This window comes from Typopeltis vanoorti, chromosome 21 (genome assembly GCF_054136105.1).
Source record: "Typopeltis vanoorti isolate ZY-2024b chromosome 21, IOZ_Tvanoo_1.0, whole genome shotgun sequence".
In the NCBI taxonomy this organism is placed as follows: domain Eukaryota; kingdom Metazoa; phylum Arthropoda; class Arachnida; order Uropygi; family Thelyphonidae; genus Typopeltis; species Typopeltis vanoorti.
In genome coordinates, this window is record NC_143569.1 from 96,735,679 (window position 1) to 96,751,686 (window position 16,008).

The following is a 16,008-nucleotide window of genomic DNA, read 5'->3' on the forward strand; positions in this document are numbered from 1 at the left end:
GAATTACAAGAAATGTTATAGAAATAATAATAAAAATAATAAAATTAAAAATAGTTCTTTAAAATTGTCTAATTAGAATAAATTATGTCTAAACTTTAATTAATATAATAATACACCATTTTAATTTTTATATGAAGAAAAATGAAATAAGTAATGTGAGAACATTATATCAGATATGTTATGTTATATATATGTTATATATAATATTCCGTGATAGTCATGTAATGTTCATTCTACAATAAAAGCTAACCGAAGCTTATTTAAGTGGTTACGTTATTTATGCTGGAAAGATAAGTGTTTGAGATAAAACAAAAACCACTCTTTTGTCATCTTTTAAATAGAAAGGATGGCCAATGTGGAGTAGCTTTTCTGATGATTTTGTACATGGTGTATCAGAAATTTCTGAACGCACAAAGGAACTCGACAAGGAAAATATATACACATCTTCCGTTTACTATTAAAGAAAGATGATTTACAGAATTCGGTTCATCTTATTATTGGATTCCAGGAATCTAGTGGTTTAAACTTCTTAAAATCGCCTTTTTATGAAAGACCATCCTACTCCCATTGCCATGCAAGTAAGGCCTTTTATATCTTGAGCCTAACCTAACCGAAATATTCATTGTTGAATATTTCATATAGATCCCCCAATGGAGGTATAGGAACCTGTTGTGTAATTCTGAAGCCCGTCCACACAGCAATATTAGTTGCGTTAATCCTGGCCTTTTAAATGAAATATGGACACCGCAAGAAGCGTGATATATCACCTATCGCGAACCCCGCCCCCTTAACTCTGTTTTTCTTCAAGGACTAGGCGTTTCTTTACTAGCTAGTGAGGTTCAACCTGTTAAACATTCAATACCCAACTCTCTGCTGGAATCAATTAAAACGTCCCATGACTTCGAAATATCAGACGATTTCTTATAACTAATACATCCCACTTCATGCATGCGCTGCACACAACATAGGCGGTTAATTAATTAGAACGATGGCAAACAGTATAAGGCAAATTTTAAGATAGTGCAGGGGATACTGATAAATCACTTTGACAGCTAGCTTTGTTAACGTTAATAGAAAGGTATGGTAATTTTCCTGTTAGTATGTCTGAAAATTTATTTCCCAGTCAGTTTCTGCACACAACGTCAACACTAACAAAACTTCGCTTTCATGCGTGGCTCCTATTAGGAGCAAGAAACGTTCGTTCGTTGCCCCTAGTAACGGTTAGTGTTGACGGACAGCGGTGCAATATTAATGTTTTTAATTTATATAGAGCTTATTGCAGTAGGGGGAACGTTTTACACGTGTCCGGGCACCAGCTGGTAGTACTAAATAGACAGAAAAATTAGGGGGAGCATTACAGTGGGGTTCGGTGCCTCTTAAAATGACTTTTCCTTTTGCGGAGAAAGTCGAAATAGCCTTTTTAACTTGTAGTGGCATGTGAAGGTTGGCTTAATGGTGGCAGGAGGAACTTCGCTACAACCAAACAGCTGTTTCTAATGCAATCTCTCTCTCTCTCTCTCTCTCTCTCTCTACCACCAACTTTACCAGTTCTTTTTCCCCTCTAAATACTCGTTTATGATTTTCGTCAAAGATAAAGAATTATATGGGAAATTCTGGACGAGGAAATATCCTAACTTAGTTACTGTATAACTGTGCTAATTTGTGGCTATATATAGTTTTGAGTGCTGTTTTTATCTTTCTCTCCCGGATTACATTTTCGATGACAACTTACGGCATTCTTGTGACAACATTCCTCCACTCCCTCCGACGCCCCTTAACTGATTACTTTCGCCATGAGTAGTTTGTTTAGGAAAGATATCTTGACTCAAATCTGCTTTGTTTTAGAGAGAAATTATCTATTTTTTTTTTCAAGAAAACCAAAGATTAGATGGAATTATCTCGTATGAATAAATGACCAAAGAAATGTGCGAACAACTCATGGCCTCAAATATATCAGAGATAAACATACACAAGTCTATTTCTGCCCAGTCTCACATGGGGGAGAAGCGTTTTATTCTTCCTAAAAATTAGTATCCTTCATTCAAAAACAGGCAAACACACAATTTATTAGACATACAACTGGCATCATGGCTATATAAACTACAACTACAATAACAACCCCTATCTTTTATTTTCCTCTCCTCCCTTTGTGCACACACACACACACACACACACACACACATAAATAAATATATATTCAGAAAGACACATCTCCAATATTTAAAACTGACCTTTTCGTCATTCTTTATGATAGAATTTTTTATTTCAATTGGAATAGTTTTCTGACCTATATAAGTAGTTATAAACGATGGGAAAATTATAAAACTTCCTCATAGTTAGAAAATTAAATGATAAAAACTTGCCTTTTTTAGTTGCGAGTTCCTTAATTTAGTTCATATAACAATTATTTATTTAGTTTTTATATACTCCTACAGGAGTCTGTATCGATAGAGAGGTTAGAAAAGCTAAAATTTATCTGTTTATCTTCTTTTAGATATATTTCTTAATATACAAACGTTTTAGATATTATACTGCGCATTATAAACACACTGATGCTAATTGTTCAAAAAAAGACCCTAAAACTCAGCTTACACCCATACTAGCTTTTCATACATCATTCGAGAGGCGAAAAAAGTGTGAATGCGAGATGCATATCTCTTGAGAAAATAATATTATTCCAGTACTTTCTTTTTGGCATTTTTCTAAAACACTCAGCTACTTTAGGTCTGTTTTCCTTTAGTGATATAAAGTGTGTTTCGTTGCATCTTGCAGACTTTGTGTCAATATTTTTCTGAACTTTACACCCGTTTTTTATCTCTTTTTCTTGCAGAATTTTTTTTGCTAAAACAAAAGTATGCTGTAGTTTACTATAGCGGTCCACTAAGACAAAGTTCCACAACCAAGCCAAAATGAAATAAAACTTTTCCATACAATCCAACACGCACTTTCCCTACAACACCGAGTCACCTCTTCTATACAATTTACACATTCATGACAACCTGGATACCTTCAGGAACTTAAGATAAGAAAGAAGTTTCTTCGCAGAAGCAAATTTCGGCAGCTTAAATTTTTAGAAAATAGGCCACATTCCTTTTACGAGTATTTTATTAGCTTTGGCCTTTTATTTCTTCTACCTAGATAACCTGAAGCGTTGTGCGCATGTCTGTAAGATTTTTTTTTTTTTTTTGCGTGTGTGTTTGTGCAAGGAAAATCCATTTCGTATAGGACTTATTATTTAGCGTGATTCAGCCTAGCTGCCTTGAAAGTTGAGTCGACTCGTCTTACATGCACTATCGAGCTATAGAACCTCTCTCTGTATGCGACTACCTGCCTGCTTTTTCCAATATATAAACCTTTGCTGGTTCCACTGACTTCAGGCAACAGTCTGTAGTTGTCTGTATACATGGAACGAGAGAAGAGATTGTTGCAATGAATCTTTTTTTACGACCAGGATGTCTTTTATGCTCCTATACAACAAGAATAGTGCCTCGGATTCTGTACAAAGTAATATGGTAATTTTGGGATGCTGCCTTCTATCATACCTGGCTCTTGTTATTTGTGTATGAATTATAATACATGACAACGAACTATTATTCATAATTCTGAAATTAAATCAAAATTATTCATGAAATAGAAGTATAAATATAAACTACTCTTTTGAAATTGAAATATGCGATTATTTAAAAACTTAATTGCAAATATATTTGTATTTTTTAGCTTAAATAAAAAGTAGATTAACTTACACCATTTTATTTTTTGTATAAACACTCTTGATCAAATTTATGTCACGTGGGATTTAAATAAGTTATTTTTGTCACGTGGGTGATGGTTAAGTGCTTTATTGACATTGCATTTTTCAAATATATATCCCGTGGGCTTACGTAAGTACCTTTTGTAACGTGAATGCTGGTTAAATATAAATATTTTATTGGCATTGAATTTATCAAATAAATACATGAGCAACGTGTCTAGTCACATAATATGTACATATTAATATTAAATTGATTCTTACCTCATAAAAATTATAATTAATAGTATTTCAAAACCATTATAATTTTTTGGAATTCTGCTGTAAACGCATCACTTAGCAATAAACTGACTTTTGTTTCTCGCTGGTGCATTTCTTATAATGGTGTTTTTGATGTTGTAAATAACTGGACTCTTAAAAGTAAAAAAAAATCTCTAGTATACATATATCAAAGGGTGCTTTATTAATCTAAAAATAGCTTAAGATATCTCCAGGGAATGTTGTTGAGAAATGATTTAAAATAGAAACTAATCAAGTAGTGATGAAAGTTGATACACAAAGTACCGCTTGGAGATTTCTTAATGCCACTAGTTAATAAAGTTGAGGGTTACATACCATTACTGTTCATGAAAAGATGAAGAAAAATGTCTTTTTTTCTGTCTTATGTGGATTAAGTTTCGTGTAATATTTGTACAAGTATTCTTCTAAGCTTAATTTGAGCATTTGCTCTGTTTATTTAATAAGTTTATATTTACAGAGAGATCTTTACCTACTCACGTCATTATAATAGCTATAAATTATACGAAATAAATGGTAAACATGTATTGAAACTGCAAAAAACTGAGTTTAAGATGAATAAAAAACAGTTTTAGATTTCACTGTGGCAATTTCGGTGATGACGTCAATGGGCATGTAATGGTTGCTATTGAGCTGGTGTTTTGTTTAATTATCAAGTTCTATTGAATCTAGTTAATTAAATTAAGTTAAATGATTTCTTCTTTGTCTCATTTGGAGTTTATTTCCTGCTTTTTATCTTTGTTCTAAGTTTTTTTCTGCATACGAGTCCTAAGCTTCTCCCTTGCATTTAAACGTGGCCTTTTTTTCTACATGTTTTTCTTTCTTCTACCGTAGATTTTCATTGCTCATTCTCTCTCTCTCTCTCTCTCTCTCTCTCTCTCTCTTCTTTATCACAAAGAAGGAACAAAAAACAACTCAGATTTTTCTAAAATTGCTCTAAAATTCGTACTATTTTTTCACACTAAAGATATTTGTATGGAAAACATCACTTTAAAAATGAGAACGATATAAAAGAATAATAATAATAACTCTATGTTATAAACCTATCGAGGAATGTCTTTTGTTCGAATGCTGATCACGCTTCTAGTTTACAACCCTTTCAGCCTAATGAGTGTAGGTCTGCAGATGAGCATCAAAAAGGTTACGAGGAGAGCGAATTAAACTAGTTAGCACACACACACACACACACACACACACACACACACACACACACATGTAAAAAAGCTTTCCCTAATGAGTTGTTGTTATCTTCAATTCTCCTGGTACCGCTGAGGGTGTAGGCGACGTACAGAAAGTACTTCTTCATCCGGATGACACGGTCCAAGTTAAAATATTAGCCACTTAAATATGCCGAGGTCGCTGTACGACGACCTGATGTGTTACAGAGCGTACTGGCCAACAGTATGGAAGGTCTGCGTAATTAAAAGATAAAACATAGGTATTGTACCCAAACAAAGACGTGCCCTGTAATCCAGATTACACAGTCTCCAGGTTTACTTTGGCACAAATAGTAAAGTTGAACTTTTGCTCCAAAACAATTGCATTTAATCCCATACAGCTCCTATCTGGCTTTTTGGGAAAAAACATAACGAGAGAAAGGTAAAGCTAAGAGAATTAAAATATAATTAATTTCTTAGGCGCATGAAGGGTCGTTTGAAATATCATCAAGTTACTGTGGCTTTTGTTTTCTCCAACGACAACTTATAACCTAGTTAGGTAGTAGGTTCCATGTATAATCTGTACAGTGACACGCATGGATACTACAGCGTATAAAAAGTAGTCTGTATGAGAGATGAGAGATTCAAAATCTTTCGTGGACAGATTTCAAATCACTTAGAAATTAGTTATATGATAAGCAATTACTCTCTCTCTCTCTCTCTCCGTATATATATATATATACACACACACACACACAGAGATCTCTCTCTCTCTCTCTCTCTCTCTCTGTATATATATATATATATACAGGGTGGTTCAAAATTCCACGTACAAACTTGTAGAGAACATCAAAATCAACCATATTCACATAGGAAAGCATGATCGGAAACGCCACCCGAAAATGATAGGTGGCGCTGTTCGCCAGCGCTCCAGGTGAGCAATTGGGGCTTCCTCATTCAAGCTTTCGACGTCGTACGAAGAACATCCGTCGTTTTACGAACTCTGAGATGGCAGACATGCACCTCGTTTACCATATTATGTATCCAACTACTGTTGAACTGTTCAGTTACGCCTAATAAAGTTTTTTACAATACTTACTGCCTTGTGTTATTTCTGCATCTTCCGGTGGCGTTTCCGGTCATGATTTTCTATGTGAATATGGTTGATTTTGATGTTTTCTACCCCCCTTCAAAGTTTATACGTGGAATATTTTTCCCTTTTCATTATTTGTTTTTACTACTTGTCTCTTTTTTGATTAGTAGAACGTCGCAATGATGACCACAAATATATGCAGTTGAGGACCATTTTTACTATAATTTCATATTATTTCGACAACACCGACTGTAACATCAAAATAAAAAAAAGTACTTTTCCCAAATGACCAACTCGCTTTAGTACTATTGGAGAAAATTTCATTAAACCCAAGTCCTACTCAAAACGAGTTCTCCTATTGATCCTGGAAGCAAAACCGAAGAATAAATAACCGCATTTAACATAAAATCCTATTCATTAAGTGTAGCCAAAAGCGATAATTCCAGGCATAACACAAATCTTTTTCCATTGACGTAAATTACAAATAAGTGTTAGGGCTGACTCGAAAGAGTTTATAGAAATCTCTTAAAATATTCTTCTTAACGTCTTGGCTATCCGAACATGAAATAAATGTTAAAAAAGGAACCGCTGGCAGTAAGCGTTTCTCATTATCGCTCTTAAAAAGCGATAAAAGAAAACTGTTTTCTGCCTTTAAATATACACCGGGGAATAGTCTTAAGAACGTCTAGAGAAACTTTTATATGTCTTATTAACTGTAATGGCCACTTATTTAGATGGTAGAGTATATCAAGGAATGCATAGAATGGCAACCTCCAAATTTATGGTCATCGATTGATCGCGGTATTTCGTTCAGCTCCGGTAATGCCATCTTCCCTTTGAATCCCCTCCTTTTCCACCCACCGTCTCATTGCTTCCATACGTCAACAATATTAAGAATGCTTTTAATATTGTTCGAGGAAATGACAGAAACATAATGTAAGAGGTGCTTTGTGGCAGCCTATTAAACTCCGAGTTTTAGTTTAACAGTTGATTTAATGGTCTGCGCGAAATGTGAGAGGGTGTTCATTTAGCTTTGTTTTCTTCTGGGGTATTTAAGTAGCTGAACTGTTAGCTTTCGTTCCGGTAAACACATCGGATTAGAAGGGCCCCACTTAAGTTATTTCTTATGTTAAAAGAAATACTCTTAAGATGCACTCTTCTGTATAGATAAAGAAGTATCAAGGTGTTTACGCAGTTGTGTTGTCTCTACACAGTGGCGCATCCAGAGGGGAAACCAAGGGGTCCTGCCCCCCAAAAAGAAAAAAAAAAACACTAGAAAAATTTCCAAAACTCTTTAATTAATTAAAATTCGTTTTTTTCATTTATGTTGTGTCGTGTCTTCTATTTCTATACTACTTATGAATTAGCGGCCACATAAGGTGGGAATACCCTATAGCTCTCGGGAATCACGGCCGCTGTGAACTCAAGGCGAACGAGGTAGTACTCGGACAAACTGAGTGCTACTTCGTTTGCCCGAACTAGGCCAGAGGAGATCACAAGTATCATGTGTTGGCAATCACTGCAGATGCTCAGTCATAGATCATATACGATCGTAGTGTGTATTCTCAAATCGTCTACTCAACTCTTCCCCCCTCCAAGATTAAATCTTGAGCCTTCTCTGCTTGAGAGACAGCAGCGTGCCATCACCAGATTTTAAAATCTGATGATAGCAATAGACCTCTATAAATCTCGGTGGACTTGACCCTCAGATGGGTCAAGTCCACCGAGATTTATAGAGGTCGACGTTCTTCCATCTATCCACTTTTCATCTGTCTAAGACGTTTTGAATCCTCCCTAATTAGGGAGAGGAGGTTTTAAACAATTTAATGTAGCTGGCTTGCCTTCTCACTAGGGGTTCGTGGGGACGGTTTGCCTATTCTGAGGGATAAAACACACCTGTGTTTCCGAGAAAAAACCCTCTACGTTCGCACGAGAGGCCGGCTAACTTACCATTTGATTGGAAAGACCTTAGAAAGCTTCCTCACATCATGGGATTCAAACAGGGCGCTTTTCAACCAATGGAGCGCCTATACCAACTGAGTTATGGAAGTGCTTCGAATTTCTTCAACTGATTCAAATATTGAAAGAGTTCAAAAACTTAAACCTTATTCTTTATCTACTCTACAGATGGGACGCAAACTATATTATCACCTTTTTGGCGTATTAAGTAAAGCCTTTTTAATTTTTTGTTTTTACTTGACTTCACTTACAACAGAAAACATTATTCTCAGAAAATAATCTTATTTTCTGTTTTCTAAGAAAAAAACTTTTCTCAGAAAAGAAAATTCTTTTGAAAAGTAATAGTGACACTTATGCCTTTTACCTTTCTTGGTTTAATAAAAGTATAATAAATCGCACTTAATTTTTTTTTTCCCTTCAGACGTAACCTGCGTCGTGCTGTAAGTCGTTTTCTAGATATTTCAAGTGATTGGATTCTCCAAGAGTCATATTAATTTCCTTGTTTTCCCGACATTTAATTACATTTAATGTCGTATATAAAATGGTTTTATAATTACATCTAAATGATGTAATTATAAAACCAGTCCAACTGATCCAACCATATTCACACTTGGATCAAAAATCTTCGGAGATTAATATCTGTTGCATAGTCTAGTGAGACGGAACGCGTGATTCGCAGCCATTTTTGATTCATTTCGAAAAAAATCTGATGATGATTACGTTATATCACTTCGTATAAATATATTTATACGAAGGATTTCTAAGTTGACGTTGTTCACACTAGTTTTTACAGTATACTCTCGTGAATTATACATTTTTCTTATAAATTAAGAATGGAAATTATATTTTATTTTTAAAATGAAAGGAATATTTTAATTATCTTATAAGATTTTAATTAATTTTGAAATGTATCTAATACACTTTTAATTTTTTTTAATCAAAATATTACAGTTAGTGTTATCGCAGTCAATTTTTAAGATCTCCGTGTGGTTGCTGGAACTAAACTGGGTATCCGGAGGTTTTCTTTCATAGTTCGCATTTTACTAAAGATTACCGTGAGCTTTGACGAATGGCGATATAGTTCGTGATAATCTATCGCCTTTTACTAAAGATTACCGTGAGCTTGGGTGACGAATGGCAATATAGCCCATGAAGTTTCAACTGAGGCTTGGCTGTTGCCTTCACCCGGGGTTGAGCATGGGGGTAATGGATGGCAATGAAGTTCTAACTAAGGCTCGGCTATTTCTATTACCCTCCTCCCATGATCAGAGCTTTATATAGCTCAATAACACCCTATCCTTACATTGTCCTCTACAGATAACGGGGAATATGAAAAACATTCTTGCTTCGCCCATCTAGCCAGTCCTTTTAAGGACTAATTTTTAAGAATTAATATTACAATTAATTTAATCTCATATTGGTGGGATTGTCATTAGTTTGACAATAATAATAATAGTAAATTATTATTGTTATGACCTTAGTTTCTTGGAACAGTTAATAGAGTTGGGATTAGAAATACCTGTAACGAATCATCACTCCATATGGATAACGCTTTTCAAAGATCGGGTACCATTTATCTATTCAATCACAATTTAAACCATGTTTGAAAAAAAGAAAAAATTGGATATGCTACTTTCATTTCTGAAAGTAACATATCCAATAAAAAATTCGAATATCGCAAAAGTGCTTCGAACTAATCAGACGTCATTATCACTTCCATTCGATAATTGATTCCAACCAATAGAAGACGGGGAAGAAAAACACTACTGATTTAATACGTATTTCGGTTGGCTCACGTCGTGCATTCTGCGATATTTACAACTACTAGAGTTGCTCAAACTCTGTTAGTGTGAGTGATATGTATTGAACGTATCTAACATAACTCGACTTGAATAAATCCTCATGTATTAAAGTATTCCTAGTATTCAAGTGAAATAGTTAATCACTAAAATAAATTGCTTGGAATTTTAAATCATGTCCGCATATATTCGTGAGTTCTGAAAATTTATTAATTTCCATTTCTCTTAATTGAGAAAGGCAGGAAATTTGTATTTTCATTGTCAAGTTCCTGTTGAGAATTGAAACAGTCGTATTAAGTAGATGGGACTTAGATATCGTATTCTTAAAATGTATATTAATCATATCTTAATGCGACTTAGTCTGGGTAAAAGCTATGGAGATGAAATTTTTTCCCCAGGATTATTTCTCCGAATAACTAAGCAGGGTTTTACGAACTGTTTGCCTTTCTGCTCTGTCTGAATCCTCTCTGGACCATGTAGCCTCATTTGTCAGCTAGACATAAAGTATCCGACCCGTCATTTATATGCGTCCATGAGTTTTCAAGAGTCCTACGTTACACTGACCCGGGAGAGGACAAACTCTAAAAGAGGGAACGCAGTCTAAAAAATCGATTAGTTCCTTCTGCGGTAATCAGCTTAAGCAAATAATCGATAGTAAATAGGGCTAACAACGTTCTCCAAACTTGCTTTGCTGTCCTCATTCCCAAGTACTTGGCAGTCCTCGGAGAGGTTGTTCTTTGTTGAGTTTGGGAACATTCAGGGAGGCACTCCGGCACATTGTCCACCCCCTTGTGTTCTGCGAAGGGGTTTCTCGAGGTCTCTATTGCTTGAACAGGGCCTTATTTGTGTCTCCTTCAACAATGAACGTCTTTCCCCAGTTTCTATAAATGGAAACGCGGTACAAGTTTGTATCCGAGTATCCATACTGGAAACCCAGACGGACTAGAGCAAATAGTGCGCCCCCTAATAGAGATTGATTGAAACGAAAGAAGAAGAAAATGATACTAAGTCGTTCCAATTCACTGTGGACTATTTTCTTAAGCGCCTTTATCGAGACAGTAAATATACAGGAGATAAGAATCTTTGATTGGGTTCTCTTTTGGGAAATAGAGGTAAGATACCCTATTAAATATCTTTGTAGAAATGTTGGAACTTTAGGGATGGTCGCATTTCAACTAGATCGCGAATGAATATTTATGAATTTCATGGGATTACAGTACATGTAGATTTTGGCCAGTCTATTGACGAAATGCTTTTTTTTTCTTTTATGTCCATGTAATGCCCTCTGACGGAAGGAGTCAATAACTTTCGAATTTACAAATTCATGTCCGTGCTAAACAATTTTTTAAAAAAATACAACAAAAAAAAAACATAATCATCAAAATAATTTTTAAAAATAGATTAGAAGCTAAACTAACCAAAATGATTTTGACTAATAAATTAATCGGAAATAAAATCATTCAAACAATACGTTATAATGAATAAATGTTCATATTTGGCTATCGCATCTGTATTGATCGCAATTTCATCCTTAATTCGTGGAGGATAATGAAACACAGTAATAAGTAATAACCAAGCTTTGCAGGTAGGTGCGACCAATGACCTGAGAATTAACACTCTCGAACCGTTCTAAGGAAGCTAAAGGATATATAAACGCTATATTTAATGTAACCTCAAAAGTAATAATAAATACCATAATATTATCAACTTATGTATATAAATATTGGTGTATTAATATATTTTAATTAGATTCAAGTTTTTTTTTAAATAATAAAAATGATTAAATAATTAAGTATAATATTATATTTTAAAATGAATTGTAGTTATGTTTTTTTTTTCACATACTTGTAATGTAAACAATTATAGGCTGTTAAATAAAGTTCATATTATAACCAAATACTTAGAAGTATTTTTCTTGTTAAACTGCTTTATATTCGACAGTAATTTATGAAATATTTTTATAGTCAAAACAATTTGAAATATTATTTTTTAAAATTTTTATTGTTCTTTAATCATATTTGCGCTGAGTTTAATTGAAGACTACAAATCTGTAGTAAAAATGTTCACAAATATCAGATTATCGTATTATAAAAAGTACAGCATAATAATAATAATAATATTTCTTGTTTATTTCTGAATTCAAAATGATAATTCCTCAGTTTAAGATCAGTATTATACTTTGTCATTTAACATTTTAATGGGCCAATTAAGCAAAACAAAATATGCCAAAATGTGCTCTAGGGCTTCATTGTTTGTAAAAAAGTAGGTCTGATTGTTTAGACTTCATCGATTGCTTTCAGGGTAATTAATCACATACTTCAATCAAGAGTTGGTTGATCTTTTTGAATTATGGAAGAAGCAATTAAGGCCATGAGATCAGGGTATAATGACCGTCAATTGCGTGTGTTCTGTGGACGGTTTGGATGCCTTACGGGATGAAAAAACCTAACGTTGCCACTTTCTCATGAGATCAACTAACGTGCCCGCAGATGAAAACACCCTTAGAAAAGTTCTTGGTTCTTCTAGATAGAACTCGAACCTTGGTCTTTTCAAATAAATCGCATTGCCATTACCGATTGAAATACGGAAATTTAAAATTCAACAGAAATGTTGATTTTAAGTCTATATATTATTGTGATCAAATATGCCTTTCAGATAGAGATGTCATTCCTGGTGGGCAATCGTTTCAACAGTTTTAAAAGAAGAGCATTATAAAGCGGTAGCTTTCACGTCTTGAAACAAAACCAAAGTAACCCACTCAAGAAGTTGGGGTGGATTGATAGATAACATTAAATAGCAACCATCCTAAGTGAACATTAGAAGCTGAACAAATAAAAGTATAATGTGAACTTTTTCAAATGGTTCAGAAAAAAAACTCACTATAAGGAGATTACCTCAATGGGTTTAATAGTTTGATGAACGGGAGAGGTAAAGAGGCTTCAACAGGTGGCATTGTATTGGTGAATAAAGGTGGTCTTTACAGTTCGACACTTGCAGATCTCTGTTCTTATCTAGTTTCTTACTTATGCAGACATCGTTACACATGCCGGTTAGGTCCAAATTGGATGAACAGAGAATCGTTCTCTCTTCGTAATCATTTCCATAATAATAACCATTGCCATCGTTAACAACATTGTCGCTCATACACTGAGAATCTCCTGATTTCTATTCAGAATTCAGTTTCCCTGACTCTCTGTGTTAGGTCTGATATCCATTAATAATTTTTCAGGACTTCTGATGTGTAGGCCGTCCCTTTTACACAAATCCAATCTTTTCTCCAACTCACTCCACACATCCAAAAACTCGCATCCATTCCTTCTACACGCATGCGCATCTAATCATTTGCCATCATAGCCCTTCTTAATTCATTTTTATTATATGGGTTTTCTCACTCTTCACTCTCGCCTCTTCCAACAACCCTTTCATGTCCTCTCTCATACTAAACTTATCGCTAGTTAAGTCGTTAGTATCTACTCAGTTACGATCTCGTTTACTTTTCCTTTTTTCTGTTTTTGAATTGCTTGCGTTATATTTTTAAATTTTGCACTGGGAAAACTTGATATTATAACCCGCTCATCAGTGGCCATCATATGTTATGCTAGAATCACCATATCAAAGAACATTCTTCTTTTTATGGCCAACTTTACTTACCAGATTTTTGTTATTATGCATTCACTGATTCCATGCTTTGTTTTTCATTTCGCTACTGAACGTTTTTATTCTCCCTGTATGTAGTTCCCTCGTCGTCTGTCTAATAATCTGCTTTAGCGTAGCGATCTCGGAGATTTGATTATTTTCAATATTCTCTTTAATATCGTCTTTATTGGAGAAAACCTTGTTCACTACTTCGCCATACGTTTCTTCTGGGCTTTTGGAACCATTTTACACCTGTATTTAATATTAAAATATCACAATAAAAATATGTTATAAAGACGCTAAATACTCTAAAAACACGAAACGCTACACGAAAATATACTATAAAACTTTAATTTTTTTAAGGAAAAACACAATAAAACAAATAAAAATTACCAGTTGTATACGAGCGCTAAATTACCCCTACCACTCACAATATAACCTGGAATCCCTATCCCCAACTATATATATGAGTGAATCAAATGATATCTTCTCAGTAGATAATTCGTAAAATTTGTTAACGTAACAAAATTAAAATAATTCATAATCCAATATTAATTATTTTATTATAAAGATAAATATATTAAACAAGAAATTTCCATTTATAATTGACTTTTACTGGTCGAAAGTCTACATATTCATAATTAACTTTATTATTATTATTTTATTATTATTATTATTATTATTATTATTATTATTATTATTATTATTATTATTATTATTATTATTATTATTATCAGTAGTAGTAGTAGTAGTAGTAGTAGACCATTCTTATTCAATTGCTATTTTTCCCCTGCAGTAAATGTAAGTATCAATAAATGAATCCAAGATTGGGATTAGGTTTAAAATTGTGAAAAAATTCTAAATTTCAAACTTTATTATTATTTTATTATTATTATTATTTACGTACATATTTCATCTACACCTAACCTAGACATTCGACACTGCTGTGTTAGGTGGATACCACTCATAAATGTTTATTAATTTGATTTCCACACATTATTTTGTTCGAAATTACATTCTATTCATCGCTTCTATAAGAGTAAGACATTCCATATGTTTGCAACTATAAAACAGTAAAAAAAAACAATAACTTCTTATTGTTTGGCTAAATTTTTTTTATCAACAAAGATCTTCTAGATCCTATTTTATTGAAGTTCACCAAACTCCTGTTGTGTATCTCATATATGCCTTGAAAGAAATCATAAATTTCAATTAAATCTCATCTCCGTCTCCTAGTAGACAAATTCGTGAGATTAAAACTAACCAACCGATTCTCATATCTGTCATGATATAATTCCCTTCACAGACTTAGCGAATCTCTTGTGAATGACTTTAATTCTCTTGTCATCTATTAAAATCAAAATAGGAGACTTGTATAACAATATCATACCTTTCTTTCTCCTGTACTTTTAATTACAGGATTGGGGCCAATAAAGTTTTGGTTGAAGTATATCTTTTAAAATATTGTATGTGCACTTCTCTAAACTGAAAAAAAAAGAAAAAATTATATTTTACAATGTTATTTATATTATATTAAATATATATTATAATATTATATTTATATTATATTATCTAATTTTATAAATCGTATATATATCAGTGGCGTCGAGTGTCCATTTCGGTTGGGTGTGCTGTCGTGTGGCTTATACAACCTGTGCCACAAAATTCACATCAGATTGATCTTATGATCGCATTTTTATTGATGTGTGAAAGTTTTGCATAGCGCATCAGCGCTCATCTTAATTGGTCCAATGCAGTTAATTGTAGGATAATTCTGAATACTTTAATTTATTAATTAATTGTAACCAAATCCGCGTAGAGTGGGCGACAATATGTTTATTTTAAGATGTATTAGGAAACAATAATGAAGAAGAATGCTATATTTGGTGGTATATATGAATTACTCAAAGGCGTAAATATAATAGTAAATTTGGAAGATGAGAACTAGGTTTACCTCCTATGAATACAATCACACAATCCGCAAAATTTCTGGCAGAAAACGGGACTTCAGTAGATCAAGTATTTCCCATTGTAAATATAGCCAAAATTTATAAATTATTTATAGAAAATTATATATTAAAAACTTGTCTATATCGGCATCCTAAGAGCAGGTTACTTCACACTTCACGCATGCAAATCAGACGAAATTCAGAAAAAAACAACAGCAACCGATTACAATTGGCAACGCTTAATTTGATTGGTTGACACAATAACCAATCACAGTTACTGATTTTTGGATGCTATTGTCTCAGCACAGACCCTGCCTCGCCTTCTGGGTGGTTTAAAACCACTGGAACGCCAAGAATATGACCCACTGCG

The 16,008-nt window shown here is 33.7% G+C and overlaps 1 protein-coding gene across 1 annotated transcript in view; it reads left to right on the forward strand.

Moving 5' to 3' along the window:
• Positions 1–16,008, forward strand: part of LOC150095131 (uncharacterized) — a 343,889-nt gene that overhangs the window by 197,733 nt on the left and 130,148 nt on the right. The window lies entirely within an intron of this gene.